Below are 12918 nucleotides of genomic sequence, written 5' to 3'. Positions count from 1 at the left end.
ATATTGCTTTGAAAAGTTGTTGGTTTATCTTTGAGGAGTCCTATTTACAAGTATCCACATGGTTGACGAGGAACTACAACCTTTCTCTGGTAAAAAATATATTTATATCGGTGGCATAGCACAAAATGTGGGCCCGCCCCATCGTCCTTAACAAGGCACAGGGCACGCCACACCCGAGGCCTGCCCGGACCACAACGTGATCATACTGTCCATGATGGTTATGCCGCTGCAGGTGCATGCACTGCTCCTGGTGAAATAAGTATCACATCTGATATGTTTCACCTAGCGTAGAAAGAAGGGGGTGGTGCCTTGTCCCCCAAATATACCAGCCACCAGTAGTGGATGGGGAGTTTCATTATTGGAGGGTGAAATATTTGTCACAAGATCGCGACTGAGGGTAGCGAGGGAGCTTGAACTAACTAAAACAGATTTAGGGGGGCCTGGGAGGGGGATTGTTAGGGGTGGGCATTCTCCCCATCCCCCTGAGAAAATGTTTTGAATAATGGGTTAAAATGGTGCATTATACAACACACTTTCTGTGAAAAATTGGGGGAAAAGGCCGACAGTTTGAAATCGGGTTTGTAGGGTAACTAATGAAAAAAATACAATACATGCAAGTCCCCAAAAGTGTACATGCACATTTCCCAATGCCCTGCAATATATGCCAATATAAAAAACATTTTCATGCGCTCAGTAGGGGTTGGAGCGGACCGCAACTGTGGCTCATGCCACGTTCTGGTCCAACCCCTTCTCCTCTGGCTTTGCCCATAGATCTCCATGCTGGTTCCACCAACATATGCTAATATTTCCATATAAGAATATAGTCCTGTTTGTATCATTACTGGCACTAGGCTCAAACTGGTTCTGCCAACATATGCCAGTACTCCTATGTAAGATTATACTCAAGTTGGTTTGGCCATTAAAAGTTTGTTTGTTATATTTATTTATATAGCGCTCCAGACCCAGAGGTAAAAGGGCGCTTCGGGACACAGTTACATAATACATTATATACATTTATACAGTTTGCAGGTAAACAGCACAGTTGGAGCATAGGCAGTATCGTCAGACATAGGAGAGAGAAGATGGTAAATGCTAGTTTTTATCCAGTAACCATCTAATAACCTGTTTCCTAAAAGACTGAAAGGACTCGATAGATTTAATGTTAAGTGGTAAGGTGTTCTAAAGTTGGGAGGCAAGGACCGTGAAGCTGGATCCTCCATCTCTTTTTAAGGTAAATCTGGCCACACTGAGGCATAAGGTATTAGAGGATCTAGTAATTCTAGTAGCAGATTTCAAGGTGAATTTGTTGGTGAGATAAGGTGGGGCTAGATGGCTTAAGGCTTTGTATGTGAGACAGATGGTTTGTAGGTCGATTTTATAATTTTTATAGAGAGCCATTTGCACGATTTCTGGTGGTAGAAATGTGCTCTCGCCTGGGGATGTTTAGAGCTGCTTGTAGCGTGTTATTTTGGAGTTCCTGTAGTTTGTTAATTATGGATTGGTTTGCACCTAGGTATAGGCTGTTACAGTAGTCAAGTTTGGACTGTATAAGAACCCTGGCCAGCGTAAGGCAGCTATTAGAGGACAAGAAAGGTCTACAGGCCCTGATCAGCTTACCAGTGTAGGCAGTGGCTGAGGCAGTCATGTTAATTTGTTTGGAAAGGTTAGTGTTGGTAAAGTGACATGTGACAATAGGAAAATGTGTCCAAACTGGTTCCAATTTAAGCCAGTCTAGACCCATAATAACACTTATCTTGCTTGCTTCATAGTAGATGCTCAGTTATTAAAAAGTCATGCTACAGTAAGAAATAAGTAGGCTTCAGTCTAGCAAGGTAATACCACTTGTCATGCTTGCTTTATCAAAGATACCAATTAATACATGTGATGCCACAGTAAACAATAGCTAGACTGGCTGCACCAAAATGCCAGTCTAATCAAGTAATGACACACATGAACTTGACTTTGCCCAAAAATACCAGTAAAACATGCAAAGTCAATAAAGCATGTGTCAAAAATGCTCTAGTGATCCCCAGTCTCACAAGCAGACATCCAACCACACACCTCTCATGTCCACTCACACTGCATTTGCCACACAGGAACGCACCTACCCACCCGATCACATTCCTACTCATTCACCCACTACTCACTGACCCGTAGCACGTACATACATCTGACACGCATGCACTTCACACATGCAGAATACACATCACTTAAAAAAAGCCTTCTTTCCTGTTTTCAGCTTTGGTCCGTCACTCCAGGCCACCCTCGGCTCCTCCATGCTGCTCACAAACAGGAACCTGGGTGAGCTTTTTGGTTCCTCGATATGAGCCGCGAGGAAGCCAGAGGAGAAGGGGTTGGACCAGAACAGTTGCGGTCCGCTCCAACCCCTACTGAGCGCATCCATTCCATGCTGGCAGCCATATCCCAGCCTTCACCCTGATGGGCCCTCCCCACTGCCCCCAGACCTAGTGTGCCTCTGATTTATATTACATTTATATAGAGAGAAGAAAATGAGGGCTAGGGCCATTAGACGTAGGTTGGCTAGAATAAATGGCACAGTAAAAAACTGAAAAAAAAATAAGAATTTACCAGCATTAAAAATTCACAATTCCAAGGCAAATCTGAAAGATATATGTAGTCTGGCGGTTGAAGGTTATATTGACCTTTCTCAACTGGACGATGAAAGTAAAAAAGCATTGGAATTGAAAGAATTGGAGGCACCAAATAACGTTAGTCAAGGAGAGCTGGATCATCATACTTCAAGTCCTACCAGCCACTCAGTAACTGTAGATGGTGATTATGGGGAAGCATCCGTCACCTTGATTAATGCTATGGCTCATAAAGGAATGGTACAGGTATGTAAGCAACTAACAAAAAAAGATGAAACAAATAAAAAAGAAAAATCTCTTGACAAGAAAATAACTGGGGGGAAACGAGCCCAAGAGTCTAAAATTGTCGTGAAGAGACCCAACTGTAACAAAAATGCTAGGGTTGCAAATGATAAAATGGACATTAAGCTCTTTTTCAACTCCAAATCTAAAAAAGCCTCTCTGAGTAGCGAAGAGATTGAAGTGCTCTTTGCCTACTCATACTTCAACTCCACCACAACAAGCAATAAATAATCCCCTACCAGAGGACAAGAGGAGATAATGTAACCATCGAAATGCCAAGAGGGGAAAGGCTCTTGCCGAATACGGGGGGGAAAAATCAGAGAGGGGAAGCACATATAATGGAAGCAACACTGGGAAGGAGCGTGAAGTGGGAAATCATGTCATCCACGACAGCCTCTTTGGTTCCGAGTGAGGATATCAAAATCCTAGTAAAACAGGCATCACAGAATCTGATTGAAGGCACAAGGAGGGTAGGCACGACAGTGGCATATATCCAAAATTGGACTGAGGTAAGGAGTTTGAGCAGTGGCAATAAGGTTAATCTAGAAGGAGTGCTTGGGGATGGTATAGGAAACCGACATATACAGGATAGAGAAATAAAAGGTCTACAACCATCCCAGCCAATATCTGAGAATGGACTGGGCAGAGATAAAAATATTTTGTCACAGAACCGGGAAGACTTAGTTGGACAGGGTGGGGAGTCGAACGCCTCATCCTTGCATACGGCTCATGGAACCGAATCAGGATAGGAAGCCACTAATTTGGTCCCCAAAGCATGGATGAATCTGGTACAAGCTGCACATCATAGAGAGGAGGGTAACTCTAAGGCCCTTCTGACGGAGGCACGGGTTCCCAGCAATGAGCTGTATAACATGCAGTATGAGGAAGGGGAGGACCCCATCACACAAACAACCTTCTGAGACGGATCTAAAATGGCTTACTCAAACACCAACTGAAACCTTAGCAAAGATACAGGAACTGAAGGTGAAATCATAATACGAGCCAACATTCTCAGTGGTATCCTGGAATTCTCGTGGTAACAAATCTTTGAGAGCAGAGTCTGAAAGTTTACGCCTCCTTACGGATGCTGGCATCTGCTGTATTCAGGAAACCTGGGCTCTTTCTCCATTGGTGCAGGGTGGGTATAGTCTACACCAGACAACAACAGAGAAGAGGTCCAGGGGAAGGCCTTCTGGGGGTCTTTTGATGGCGATACAAAACGCCATGATTTTTATGTGCTTTTTCTCTCCTCATAAAGGATGTATTGCCATGCTACTACATTTTGCACCGCCCATGATTCTTGGTTACCTATTGGTGGTTAACTTATATTGGAGTCCTGAGTTAGATCTAAAGGAATTCATTAGTATGGTGGATGCAATTGTACTAGAGTGTCAAACAACACATCAAATTCTGAATATTATGGTTTTATGTGATTTCAACTCAGATGTGGGCACATGCTCTTATAATCCTGGTTCATCAAGGAAACAAATACAGGGCCAACGGTGGAGTGTATTTATGAGAAATTGGGGCCTAATCTGTGTAAATGATTACCTGGGTAAAGATTTGAGCGCTTTTACGTGGTCTCATGGAAATGAATATTATACCATAGATTTTGTTTTTGTAAGTATGTCTTTAAGACACTCTTTGCTTGATTTTAAAATTAAACCATCCTTGATTAGTGATCACAGTATCCTCAAACTTACCATGAGGGTACACCCCTCCCTGGAATCCTCTTCTGTTCTTCCCCTGACGTTGGAGTTAAACTCGGGTAGGAATAGAATAAACTGGCATTTGGATAATGTTGAAAAGGTGAACAAGGTCTTTTTTGAGGACTACAACAAATATGGCTGTGAGAAAAAGAACTTGATGTATGCACATGGGGAGTTTAACAACTATGTCAGGGAGGTTATTCTTGAGATAAAAGGTATTGGGAGATCATTGAAAAAAGGCAACATTCACACCCATGTTTACAATCCGGTCATCCATCAGCTTAAAAAAGAGAGGAATCGCGAGATTCATAAACTCCAGAAACTTCCATTTACTCAATCTCATGGTGAAATGGTCAAAAAAGCAAAACAACAATGGAGTTATAGGATACGTGCACTAAAAGCAAACACGGTGCAAAAAGATGTAGAAAACATACTTGAGGCACTCTCAAAAACTAATACTCAGCATTTTTGGTCCCTAGTTAAAAGACGCGGGGAGGCGCACACCAAGGAACAAGGTGTGTGTATATTCTCGGACATTTGGAAAGGCCACTTTGGCTCAATATATAAACCTACGGTTTGTAACTGGGTGGTTCCGGAAGAGATCGCCTCATGTCCATGGAATTTCCCTTTCACCTTACAGGATGTGCAAAGAATGATCTCTAGGTGCTATTCTTCCCGTGCACCAGGTCCTAATATGTTAGCTAACATGGTCTTCAAAGGTAATACGATTCTCTGGGCCAAAATTCTCTTCCTACTGTTTAAGAGCATTGTCATCAACCAGGTATTTCCAACTACTTGGCACATGTCTTATGTGGTCCCAATATACAAAAAGGGCGATAGATCTATACCAACAAGTTATAGACCTATCGCCTTGCTGGACGCTGATTCTAAGATATTTGCCTCCTTGGTTCTTGAACATATCCATGTGTGGATGGAGGAAAAGGATGTATTGTCAGCACAACAGTTTGGTTTTAGAAAAGGGGTTAGAACTGATGCAGGTGGACTTCGCCTAGGTATCCTGCAGCAACAGACCAGACATAGAGGTAGCCAACCTATCTACTTGGCTTCTATTGACCTCTGTTCAGCCTTTGATCTAGTGGATAGAGACACATTGTGGAGAAAACTGTTTGCCATAGATATGCCGCCACAGCTCCTAGCGATCTTCTATTATCTTCACTCAGAATCTAAGATAAGAGTCCGATTAAACACAGAGGGATCCCTGTCTGAGGAAATAAATACAGGAAACGGTCTCAGACAAGGGTGCATTTTTGCCCCTACTGTTTTTAATCTGTACTTGTCTGATGTTGGCCCGCACATAGAGGAGGCATCGTTTGCGGCACCAAAAGTTGAAGGTACTAGGATTGCATGGACTGCATATGCAGATGACGTGTTGTTTGATTTAACACCCATGGGCTTGCAAAGTGTTCTGTCTGCATTTAAGAAGTATACGGCAGACAATGCTTTGGATATAAATCAGACAAAAACCTTTATCATGCAACTCAGTTATAGGAAAAGGCCAGCAACATTTTCATGGTTTTTGGATCACGTCAAACTCACCATATGTCATGCCTTCAGGTACCTAGGCTATCCCATTTTTGAGACGGTCACCAGGGTGAATTTATGTAACTACTTGGATAAAAAATGGACGCCACTAATTTCTCAATTACTCAAAATCGATTGTAAATATGGGAAAGTAAATATGGGAAATTTTCAATGGTACCATGTATAAAAATGTACCGTAGTAAAACGATTGCTCAGTTCAGTTACGGAATGGAACTGGTCCTGTCATGGTTTAAGAGCGAATTTGTTAAATATGAAGCACATATGCTAAAATCACTGGTTTGGTATCTTCCGAAATGTGTTCCATTAGCTGCAATACGTTTTGAACTTGGGCAATACTCCCTTTCAAGCGTAATTCTCTGGCGTAGAGTTTCTTTGTTTCGGAAATTGCTTGTAAATAAAGAATCCACTTTATATGGAATTCTTGGACGGTGTCTAGTGGCGGGAACTGAATCCTCTGCAGTAGTGTGTGATCTGGAAAAAGAGGTACATGAAGTACTAGCATTAGTTGGGGTTTCTAAAGAACTGCTTATCAACAACCCTACCAAGGTGAAGATACTTCTCCAGCATGCAGACTGGAATCACACTGTTGACACAATACAAAGCAAAAAACTATATGCGCATTTGGCAGGCAGTCACAAAAATTTGCAACAACAGAACAACAGAACATAACGTTTTCAAACAAAGGGCTTCGACAGGAATTTATGCACTTTCGTTTTAATGTCCTTAATACAGGTGAGATTATGACTATAAGGCAAACCTTGCCTCCGCAAATGGTTAAATGTCTATTTTGTGATTCAGACATTGGAGCAGTAACTTTACAACACCTGTTGACACACTGTTTGGGTCTGAGATCGGCACACATTTTTTATTTTATTAAATATGTGCCCAACCCAGAGAATGTGGATCTGGTTGCCCTATGGAAAGACATGTTGTATGGATCTAGGGTCAAACTTCAACTGGCCATACTGCTTTTCTAAAAGCTAAATGCGAACTATAGGGAGATAGTTCAGTAACAACATTTTTTGTAGGGTTATGCATCTTGCGTGTCTTTTTTCTTTCTGTTTTAATATGGATCATTTATATGTATAATGCATTATACTTTTTGGTTGTATTATTATGTATTATAAGGAATGTAATCGAATCCATGTAACCAACATTTTATGTGTTTCTTTTTAAGATCTGTTCTTATTGGTTTTATATTGTTTTTGTAAAGGTTACTATGTAACCAAAAGAAATAATAAAAAAAAAAGATTTATATTACATACTTCCCAAATAAGTCTTGTTTAATAAAAAAAAATGGCTTTGTGATCTCTTACAAAGTGCTTCTTTAATTTGGGTTGCCATGTGTGACGAAAGATGACCAGAACATACACCAGACATATATCTGGTTCAAACAAATGTTATAACCTTTTGTCAGGATGGGATTGGGATAACCTCTTATTTGGATACAAAATGTCCCCACAACACAACTGGATATTGCTCTCTCAGAAAAATCTAAGCAAAATAGTGTTGAGTTGGAGTACACTATGTGGTGTTTCTAACTAGTTAAATGCTAAATCTCTTAGAATTTGCTTAACTAAGATAGCGTTTTGCAGAAATACTCTGCATCAACTTATTGGTAGTCTTGGTCCTAGTGATATAGAACTCTCCTTGTAATAGGCAGTCCTGGTGATAAATAGCACCCTGCTCCTACATTGACAATCTTAGCAAGTAGTTAATTACTCCAGCGTGGGTTAATTGTCAGGTCTACATATTCTTACCCTCCAACTGTATGCCATCCTCTTGGGCCACTAGCAATACTTTGTAGCACACCCCTCTCAGCACATATTTCTTCCCACTTGCTTAGCGTTTTTGACAGGCTGTGATACTGTGGCCCACCAGCTATGGGTCGTCCACCTGGGCAAGTTCTCTAGTATCTTCTTAGTGTTTTCTGAAACCTTAAGCAGACACTTCTTCAGCCACAGACACATGTTGCGAAAGAATCTGGACAAGGCCACTCTGGGGGGCCTGTGTCCTCCTCCTTGAGCTCTATGGTTTTTTTGTTTGTTCTTAATCCAGTCTTGTACCTGGTCTGTAACTGTGACCTAGTTGCCTTTATAGTGCTCTTGATTGGTCTGGTTCTCCCATAATGCTTCTGATCGGTTATTCCCTGTTCTCCCAGTGTTCGATTGGTGTTATCCTCTTTCCTGTTTCCCATCTTGTTTCCTTTTCTAATTTAGTTTTCTACATGTAGCTGTTTATTGAAACAGTATTGGTAATTATTGCTGATTTAAGATCTGTGCTGTGGGGGTTGAAGACTCAAAAAGGCTGATCTGCCTGGTAGAAGTGCTGTTACTGCTTCACAGCTCTGCAGAGCTGGTGCAGGTCTCCTCTCTAGTGTCCGTGGCCCAGTTGAGACACCTATGAACACAGTGAGTGTATTTCTCCTTTCCATGTGGCCCAACGCCAGCAGACATGCTGCACTCTAACCTGTAGGTGCTGGTCTTGGCAGCAGCAACTGCCCTTCTTCAATTACTCTGCCAATCTAGCATAAGATATCACAGGGTACGTGTTTTGCTTGTTGTGTGTAGTTAATATAGACCACTTACCAGATTACACAGACCAAACATTCTTGGATTCAAGGAGGCAATCCTATACACTTAGACCAATAGTTAGAGTATAATTGGCTCTTTACAGGCTTTTTATTCACATAGAATATAAACATGCACACATTCTATAAATGAATAGAGTTGGTTTTACATAGATAAGTAAGGATAGACAAGTTACATCACTGTTAGTGTAGTCGAAGGAGAAAACATAATCTCGGCCACTACAACTCTACCCAGTCCCAAGGCAGGTAGGCAAAGAGATCACTTGTGTTAACTGGGTCTGGAGCAGAGCATCCTCCCTCTCAGCGAGACTTCAATCACCCAGGGTTCCAAATCTTTTCTACTACCCGGATACCTCTTCTCTTATGGGGCGTAAATCCCCGCCCACTTCAGGTTTCCAACCGCCCCTGACTGAAGGACAGCCAGCAAGCATGAGGGGGGGGGGCACAGTGTGAAAAAGTCCAGCCAGCAAGCATGGGGGGGCACAGAGTGGAAAAATCCAGTTAATAGTGGAAAAACCCAGCTTGTCTCCCGCACCCTTGTTCCCAGCACCCCTTATCACTGCACCTGCATAACTCTGACTCCCTTCTTGGCACGTCCTTGATTGAACAAATCGCCAACTATCCTCCATAATTCATCCGCTTCCAAATATACACATTGCAACCGTGGCAGAACTCATGTCTGCTAATTGAGCTCACAGCAACGTAGACTTCCATTGTGGTTATAGAAGTGAATGTTCAAAAAGGCCGCGCACCAGCGCTATGTTTTTTAGCTCATTTTCACACACACATTGCAGCACAGTAATCTTATTTTCTTTAGGCAACAAGAGTGTCGATGAAGAAAGGTGGGTATGTGGTGCAGTATTGTGGGTCAAAGTGATATATGAGATGGAGGGGCACTGTTACTACCCTCATACAATATATGGACAGCCTATAGACGCAGCACAGCATCCATCCCTGATGACATGAAACAGGGCACGTTGAGGTGTTCTGGGGAAACGACTGTTTACTGCCTCCAGGTAGCTCATCAAGCTGTTGACAATAAACAAGGGCTTCTCATCCACTGTGAGGAGGGCAGGCAGTTCCTTTCCCATCACAAGGATTATTGAGCTGAATTTCTACGAGCAACATGACATTTGGAATTACAATCTTAAGAAAGGGAGAAGTCCTTGGTGTGGTCAATTCAAGGGCTATTGAATAGACCCGATAAGTGGCATAGGTCTGGCTGGAGAAAGCCTGCAAACATTAGGGGGATAAATAACTGATGAGATTAATGTCATTGACACAGAAGAGGTCTACCCTAAATGGAAGGGTGCAGTGGGGACACTAACGCGGTTGTTCCAGGAAAACCTTCAAATTTAAGGTCAACCCGATACTGCTTTATCCTCTACCTCTGTAGAAGATCAGACTAATAGGACTGAAATAGGGTTAGATAGGGTTAGATAAACTTCTAATGAATGAATGGAAGATTTTTAGGGTGTGTCTTCGATCTTTTGTACATGCTTTTGATTTTATGTTCATGATGTGTGCATGTATTTTTTGGTGATTTATTTAAAAATATTATTTCTTGACAACTCACGAAAAAAGAAAAACACCGGGAGCCGCATGACTCCAGCAGCGATAACAGACATTATTATCAGTATACCTTGAACATCTTATGGAAGAGAGCAGGAGATTCAGATAGCACATACAGCATTGGCATTCTAGATAAAGGAGACCAAGATCACATAGTGGTCACATTATGGGGAACAACCTGGAGAGGAATGAACAGAGTTTGAGGCAGAAGCCATGGCAGACATGTAATCGCGAAACCTTTGCCAGATGTCTCTTGGCCTTGTGTGTGGGTGCTGGATTTGCACACCAGGCTTCTTCCGTGTCGTGTGCCCATGTAATTGTTTTAAGCCACTGTGTGGATGTGGGTGCCTTGGGCCGGAGCCAACATAGCAATATACAGCGGACCGCCAGCAACATAGAGAGCCCCGCCAGTTTCTTTGAGTCCCGTCCCAACTGGGGGAGGTCATGAAAGAGACAATGCAGTGGGGTGGGGGTAATGGTGTGTTCCAATACATCTGATAACGTGGTGCAGATGTCAGACCAGAATTGAGTCCGGTGCGGGCAGTACATAAGCATATGTATGTAGGTAGCCTGATCCGAGCCGCACCTGGGACAGTGGGGAGGGGATTCGCTAAACATACAATGTAGTCTCTGAGGCGTGTGATGATATCTCTGCAGTACTTTGAATTGGGAGTTGTAAGACACATCGTGGGTGCGAGCACACATTCGGGACCATCTCTCGTCAGGGATTTCAACCCCCAGGTCCTCCTCCCAGCTGCGCCTCAATTTAGTAAAGGGTGGAGCCGCCCTAACCTGCAATTGAGAATAAAGCCTCAAAACCTTACCCCTGAAGGAGGAATAGGAACAGAGTTCCGCAACTATGGGTTCATCAGGAGGTAGTGTGGGGAAGTCCGGGTATTTCGATTTGAGGTTTGAGGAGGGAGGAGTATTGTAACCACGCTGTGGGCCGACGCTTGAGGGAAGGGGGGAGTTCCGTCCACTCAATAAAGTTGCCCTGTGTGTTTATGTCGCGGAGTGCTAGGAAGCCAACATCTGACCAGCTGGTGACGATGGATTGTGAAACGGATGGGACATCAGGGAAAAAGTTCCATAACGGCAGGTCCCCATGGAATGGGTGACGTGCATCAACCATAGCCCACAGCTTGGCTAACACTAAGGATGTACTGGCTACGGGGTTTGCAGAGTCAGGGTCAGGATGTAAGGGTTTAAGGATAAGGGAGCCAATCACACGGTCAGAGACTCAGTTTCTCCAATTGAACGTGTGGGGGGGTCAAAGGTGTTGAACCAATGCAATGCAAATTGGGATTGAGCTACCACCCAATATCTGATGAAATCTGGGGCGTTAAACCCACCCAATTCCTTAGGGGTGGTCAGTGTGGAGAGTTTGAGGCGGACTGCGCCCGAGTGCCAGAGGAAGGTGTTGCAGATTTGGCGTAGTGATTTGAAGCATGCGTCCCCTGGCCATATGGGCAGATTGATAAAGCGATAAAGAAGTTGAGGTAATACCACCATTTTAAGTATTCCAATCCTGCCTGCAAGCGAAATGGGGAGCCTAGTCCAGCTAGAAGTTTTCGTGACCAGGTTCTTCAAATACCTCTGGTAATTGTCCTCGCGCAGCTATGACGTGTGTCGGGAGACCACCACCCTCAGATAAGTGATGCTAGAATGGGACCAGGTGAATCCTCCCAAGTCCAATGGGGGTTGTGTGGAATCTGTAAGCAGGAATAACACAGATTTGGAGCGGTTAACCTTCAACCCAGAGATGTCACCAAATCGGACGACGTCCTCAAGGATAGGGACCAGGTTGGTATCAGGAGAACGGATGTTAGAAGAGCGACGTCTACATAGAGGGTGATTACATCGGACTGACCCGCTGTGCGTAATCCCCTGCAAGAGTGTGACTGGCGAATCATGTCGGCGATGGCGAAGATTAGTGGGGAAAAAGGGCATCCCTGCCGCGTCCCTCTGGATATCTGGAAGGGGATGGAGCACCTATCTTCTGTGCGAACTCTAGCTGAGGGGGCTGTGTAAAGTAGCTTAACCCAGGGTTGAAAGTTGGGGCCAAACCCACATTTCTCTAGGACTCGCCAGAGGTATTTCCAAGACACCGAGTCAAATGCTTTCTGCATGTCTAGGGTGGCTGCCACCGCCTGTGTGGTGGGGTTGACCCTGCTAATCACGTTGAAGAGCCTTATTAAATTTAGGGATGTGGATCTACCTGGAACAAATCCTGCCTTGGTCAGGGTGGATAATGTGGGGCATGATCGGGTCTAAGTGGTTGGCCAGCAGTTAGCGTATATTTTAATATCACTGTTAATCAATGAGAGGGGACGGTATGAGCCGCATTGGGTAGGGGGCTTGCCGGGTTTGAGGAGGACTGTTATTAATGCCTCGCAGAGGGAAGGAGGAAGTATACCCTTTTCCCATGACTCTTCCCATAGGGCCACGAGGTGCGGGACCAGCAGTACAAGTCACAGGAGTGACTTGTACTGCTTATAAAACTCCATGGGCAGCCCATCTGGGCCGGGGGCTTTACCCGACGCCAGTGACTCAATGGCCTCAGTTAGCTCATCAGTAGTAATGGGGCGTTCCA

General features: G+C 43.8%; 1 protein-coding gene across 3 annotated transcripts in view; it reads left to right on the top strand.

Moving 5' to 3' along the window:
* Positions 1-12918, top strand: part of OXCT1 (3-oxoacid CoA-transferase 1) — a 1005602-nt gene that overhangs the window by 2851 nt on the left and 989833 nt on the right. The gene's annotated exons all lie outside the window — the stretch shown is intronic.

The sequence above is a fragment of the Ambystoma mexicanum genome, chromosome 6p, assembly GCF_040938575.1.
Source record: "Ambystoma mexicanum isolate Mex_15411 chromosome 6p, UKY_AmexF1_1, whole genome shotgun sequence".
Lineage (NCBI taxonomy): Eukaryota > Metazoa > Chordata > Amphibia > Caudata > Ambystomatidae > Ambystoma > Ambystoma mexicanum.
Note: the sequence above shows the minus strand (reverse complement) of the source record. Positions and strands in the feature narration are given on the sequence as shown.